The sequence below is a fragment of the Salvelinus sp. IW2-2015 genome, linkage group LG17 (genome assembly GCF_002910315.2).
Source record: "Salvelinus sp. IW2-2015 linkage group LG17, ASM291031v2, whole genome shotgun sequence".
Taxonomy (NCBI): domain Eukaryota; kingdom Metazoa; phylum Chordata; class Actinopteri; order Salmoniformes; family Salmonidae; genus Salvelinus; species Salvelinus sp. IW2-2015.
In genome coordinates, this window is record NC_036857.1 from 18,821,783 (window position 1) to 18,828,262 (window position 6,480).

At 44.7% G+C, this 6,480-nt stretch overlaps 1 pseudogene; it reads right to left on the bottom strand.

Annotated features, from left to right (window-relative positions):
• LOC111976919 (histone deacetylase 7-like) overlaps positions 1 to 6,224 on the bottom strand; it is a 78,970-nt pseudogene extending 72,746 nt beyond the window's left edge.
• Positions 6,225 to 6,480: the final 256 nt, after the last annotated feature.

Here is a 6,480-nt window from a genome sequence, read left to right on the forward strand (position 1 = left end):
GCTCTTACTTGTGTTCATATATATATATATATATATTTAATGGAGAATGATAATCTATTCCAATCCAACATTAGGTAGTAGGGTGGTTGTCTGATGAGTTTCACATGAGCACATACCCTCATATAAAGTAATTACTATAGGAAATAACTATGGTATGACCTTATGTTTGCTATTTTTAATATTGATTCATACAGATACCACATGTGGGCAATTTTCAGCAAACCTCAATCGAAACTAAATCTTCCTTCTCAAATTAAAACTTGAAACTGATTTCATGCTTTTTTGTAGATGGTTCAAGAGAAGCAAGACAGCCCAGGGGAATCCCAGAGGGCACCTCAATAATCGGTATTCGGCGAATCAGAATGAGATCTCCATCTCAACTCCCACTATTCTCACTAAACAGACAAGACCAAACGAGGTGGGCGTTAGGACATGGAGAGAGCCCAAAATAGCCTGCTCACATTCTTCTAATATCTCTGTTTCTGCTTTCCATCTCTATCTTACGCACACACAGTATCAGCTTACTTATCTGCTATCTGTTCCTTGAATGTGAGGAAATTCTATGTACCTAGATGTATATAAAATGTTAACACAAGTTACTAGTTAAGCCTGGGCATAGCCACTATACAGAAACCCACTGCTAGTTTTTAATGATCTTGTCAATGATTTAGACACTAAAATGAAAATGTAATGCTTTGGTTTGTGGAACTGTCAAAGCTTTTGGATACGTTGATCATGCTACTTTTATTGATACGTTTTCCTTGATCCGGGCCCTGAGCTCGGACGCCTGTTCATGGTTCATGATTATCTTAGTGACAAGGAACTTCAGGCCATCTTGATTGGATGGGGTTAAGTCTGAATTTCTTGGAAGTACATAAAGGTGCTACCACAGGGTTGATTGTTGAGACCTCTTTCTCTTCACTACTCATATAAAACCCCATGGGCGTCAATCCAATTTTTTTTTTTTACTTTTGGCATGCTAGTAACGGTATGATCTATTATGTTTCAATTGCTACTGTGTGTCGGATGTCAACCGATCGAGATTTGAGGCGATATTAAGAATTAATACCGAAAACAAATACATGTTGTTTTCAAACTCTCGTAAGAATGTTAAGATGAACTACATTACTACTAGTCATTAGGTGTTTCTCCAATCGAACGTGTTCGATATATAAATCTATAGGCATTTGGATTGATAGGATTTGACATTTATAAAACAGATGAGAGCTGGTTAAGAAGCTAAGAAGTTTGTATTTTTCTACAGAAACAGATTGTGCCTTTCTCTAAGCAGTAGTAGGAAGCAGATTATTCAGTCAACCTTTTTATCTGTTCTTGATTATGGTGATATTATTTATTAAAAGGGCAGCTGCTTAAACCTTTGGATGCCATCTKCCATAGTGCCCTTGGTTTTGTTGACAGGTGACAGTTTTGAACKTCATCACTGCATCCTGTATCAAAAGGTTYGCTGGACTTCGCTAAAGACCCATAGATCTGTACATTACTCCCTTTTTGTTTACTAGGCCCTACTTCATAAATTCTGTCTTATCTAACTTTGCTGTTGAAGTATAGACACCAGAGTTGCGTAACCAGTTCACAGGATTGGATAACTCGAGGTTCCTTGGGTCTCCACCGAGCTAGGTAGATCTGCTTTTAGTTTTAATGCACCSTATTCCTGGAACAAAATTCTAAATACATTTCATCTTGATGTTCTGGTTCCGTTTGGGCAATTTAGAGTATTGATTGGGGACTCATTTTGTGGAGGAATGTAACTGTTTTTCTGGGTGATTTGTGATGCTTCCCATGACTGTGTTTTTGTATTTTAATGTGTATATGTTTGAGTATAATGTGTATATTTATGTTGTATATACAGGGCCCATTGGTAAAAGACACCTAGGTCTCCATATGTTTTCCCGGTTAAAATAAAGGTTAAATAAAACACTTTCTGATTGTAACAATCAACATTGTTTAAATCATTTTATGACATGTTATCAGGCCTGAAGTTTGTAAGCAAAGCGGCAGCATCTGTAGTTACATTGTATCACCAGAGGAGGGCGGTCAGTAAGGTAGTAAACCACTCGTGCTTTCTCTGCATCTCTCCTCTGAACAGTTGGTGGCAACATAATTGGGGAGGACGTACTCGTGGTAACGGCTGGAGCGGAATGGTATCATATATATCAAACACATGGTTTCCATGTGTTTCATGGCATTCTATTCGCTCCTTTTCAGACATTATTATGAGACGTCCTCCCCTCAGCAGCTTCCACTGCCTCTGAACCATCTGTTGCCCCTTAGCATCATCTTCTCCATGACCCCTCTAACTCCGCCTCATTAATCTCAACCCTGGTCTCTCAGCCACTTCATCTGGAGCACCTCTTCACTTAAAGACTTCATCTGCACTCAACAGGGGTAAGAACATCTCTGGAATACCAAACACAACAAAACAATGACCAGGCTATGATTTCCATATTGATTCAATAGGCACAGTCAGGCCTACCGTTGTCTATTGTCCAACATTAGATACACCAAACAAGTTTTCCATAGATACACAACCCTTGGAGGGCAACATGTGGAAGATCTGTCACTCCATTTGTTTTGAGATGTGAGTGAAATGTTACACCAGACCAGTACCCACCCTGCCCCCACATTCACTGTGTCCTCTGACTCCACTAGCCCTCCATGCCTGGGAATAAAGGGGAGAGAAAACCATGGCTCTTCCTGACAGGATATCCTGCCCTGAAGTCCTGCTCCTAGGCTCCATGTGACCTCTTAACCCTTCCTGACCTCCAGCCACAGCCACCGCCACAGCATTACAGCCACTGTGCACCCTCCAACACCTCCCTCCCCACCGCCCCGGGCCACTCACAGTAAATGGAAGCCATTAGGTGATGAATGAGTGTCGTTGGTGTTGATTTAAGCTCAACGGCTCCCCTGGTGAACGGAGTGGGTACGGCTCCCCCATATGAACGGAGTGGGTATACCACAACACTGGAGGTAATTAGCCAATCATCCCGTGGCCTCTCCCACACCCAAGGTCAGTAACTGAGTCCTTTCTCACCCATCTGTTCAGTCAGGCTCAATGGGCTAGGAGAAATACTGCTCTGCCTCCAGTCTGAATGTGGTGATACTCAGTGAGGCTTCAAATCACACAGCCACTTTAATCAAAATTATTTTGTGTGTACGTGGTGCTGTTTGTGCGTGCGTGTGGCTGTTTTGTGTGTGTGTGTGTGTGTGTGTGTGTGTTGGTGTGTGTGTGTGTGTGTGTGTGTGTGGTGTGTGTTGTGTGTGTGTGTGTGTGTGTGTAGAGAGAGAGCTGTTCACACACAGAGTGGAAGGAGGTTCCCAGTGGACACAGGACAGGGGCAGGGTTGTCCAGAGACTTGAGTGGAAATCAACACTTCCAGTCAGGACAGGAAGCTGCACTGCTGCTGCCCCCTTATCACTGACTACACAGGCTGGGAGGAAGGGCTACTGCTGCTGCCCCTTATCCACTGCTACACAGGCTGGAGGAAGAGCTACTGCTGCTGCCCCTTATCACTGACTACACAGGCTGGGAGGAAGAGGCTACTGCTGCTGCCCTTATCACTGACTACACAGGCTGGGAGAAGGGCTACTGCTGCTGCCCCTTATCACTGACTACACAGGCTGGGAGAAGGCTACTGCTGCTGCCCCTTATCACTGACTACACAGGCTGGGAGGAAGGGCTACTGCTGCTGCCCCTTATCACTGACTACACAGGGCTGGGAGGAAGGGCTACTGCTGCTGCCCCTTATCACTGACTACACAGGCTGGGAGGAAGGGCTACTGCTGCTGCCCCTTATCACTGACTACACAGGCTAGAGGAAGGGCTACTGCTGCTGCCCTTATCACTGACTACACAGGCTGGGAGGAAGGGCTACTGCTGCTGCCCCTATCACTGACTACACAGGCCTGGAGGAAGGGCTACTGCTGCTGCCCCTTATCACTGACTACACAGGCTGGGAGGAAGGGCTACTGCTGCTGCCCCTTTATCACTGACTACACAGGCTGGGAGGAAGGGCTACTGCTGCTGCCCCTTATCACTGACTACACAGGCTGGGAGGAAGGGCTACTGCTGCTGCCCCTTATCACTGACTACACAGGCTGGGAGGAAGGGCTACTGCTGCTGCCCCTTATCACTGACTACACAGGCTGGGAGGAAGAGGGCTGGGGAGAGAGAACTGGATGGAGTAACAGACAGTGACAGTCAGATAGAAAAAGAAGGAGGGATACATTGACAGAAAGTGAGAGGGTATTTGATAAAGAGGCAAATGAAAGAGTGGAATGTAAAGGGTGTAGAGAGATACAAGATAGGCTACTGTAGATGAGGAGTGAGGCAAGTGGAATGCATTATAGTATCTGCTATCTGTCTGTGACAAACACAGCGAAGATTAGATTGAGAGCATCCTTGTAGTTGTAAGTTTGTTCTGTAAGGTGGACATATTTGAAGTATATAAAAGTGAAGAAAGCATCAGTATGTTGTTATAACAGGCTAAGTGATTGATGGAGTCTGCATGCATAACAGGGGTTCCTAAGCACATGTAAAACAAGTTATTGACTTGTTTATTGTTTACTCCATGTGTAACTCTGTGTTGTCTGTTCACACTGCTATGCTTTATCTTGGCCAGGTCGCAGTTGCAAATGAGAACTTGTTCTCAACTAGCCTACCTGGTTAAATAAAGGTGAAATAAAAATAAAATAAAAAACAATCACACGGTGGTTAAATATGGCAGCCCAATTCTGATCTTTTTTTCACTAATTGGTATTTTGACCGAAAAGATCTGATGTGGAAAGATCTGATGTAATTGGTCAAACTATCAATTATTGGGAAAAAATATCAGAATTGGGCTGCCTGTGTAAACACAGCCGATGTATCACCAACATCTCTGGTGACCTAGCTACGATGATAACATGCACAACACTGTCAGCCCACACTCAGAGTCAAGTTAACATTGCTACAACCCTACCAGTTGTGTATGCAGAGGGAAACAGGGTTTGGGAGCAGGGTGGGGAAGCTTTCAGCACTCAGCACTTGGGATTGTCCCAGATGGACACAAGCCACTCCCTCCCTTTCAAAACAGCCCATGACAGAGGCCAGATCTCTCCTCTCCTCTCCTGTCCTCTCCTCTCCGGTTCCTAAGCACATGTAAACTATGGGGATTTAGTGACAACAACAGAATACGCCAAACATATTCCCTCTGCCTTTAGCAAAGTCCTCTCTGACAATTTGTCTGTCCTCTGGCAGTCAACACATCACAAATGCGGGCTAATTCACTTCCAGTGTGGGTGGGTCTGTTTCCAATTTTCTCACCCCTCCGCCCCAAAAATAAAACTTTGTTCCAAAAACAACAAAACAAGCTAGAAAAAAAGCCACACTTAAATGTTCCACACTATTAAAGACACAGGGAAAACTAAAGCAGCTCCATCTTGCTGCTCCGCAAATGGTTATCACTGTTTTCCTTCCTTTCTTTGAGAGAGCGTGGGAGCACGCTCGGAGAGGAGAAGAAAACCTGTGCAGAAAACAACAGGAGGAAGCTGGAAACATGAGCAGGGGGCTGCAGAATGAGCCGGGGGAGAAGAGAAAAGAGGGAGAGGAACCGGGGAAAGGGCAAGAAAAAGAGTGAGAGAGCACTTTGACTGGGTACGATGTTAATCTCTGAAGCGCTGACTTTGAAACAAAATGTATATTGAACATTAACTTAATCCACAAGTGATATTTAAGCCAGCTCACACACAAAAGAGGACTGAGACATGGTTGCATTTCCACATAGACACATTCTCCTTCCATACTATAACAGACATAAAAACACACTTAATGAAAGCGTAACTGCTGTAAAGTTAGAGTAGCGCTGAAGCAGGGTCTTACCAGCTGGTAGGGTGAACATCCAGTCAGGATAGCGTCAGGGTGTCTACGCCATATCCAGTCCAGAGCAGGCAGGCACAGTGTCAGCTCCCTCTATCCAGGCTAGCAGGGGAAAAGTGAGGGGCCGCAACAAAAGGCATAGAGGGAGGGAGAAACAGATTAACCACTCTGAGCTAACTGGTGGACTCTCTCTCTCTAACACACACAGTCACATGTACGCATAACCTGTTCACAGTTGGTCCCCCCTATCACTGACTTTTGGGTAACTTATGTCAGAGTTGCCTCAGAAGCTGAAGCGGCGAGTGGAGGAAAAGAAAGAGGATTAGAATGTGTGTGCAGTGGTGTGTGTGTGAGAGAGTGAGAGTGTGTGAGAGAGAGGAGCTGGGGAGAGGGGGGTTAAGGTAGGAGGGACAGGCACAGCTTGGAGGCCGGAGGCAGACTACTAAAGACAATGGCAGGAAACACTATCAGGAGGGGAAAAAACCATTGCAAAAATCATTTTAAAGCGCAAAAACAATGACATCCACATGGAAAACAAATGATGCACTGTGCCTCGACTGCAAACAATGACATACAAAACAACAATGATAAAGATAAGAGAT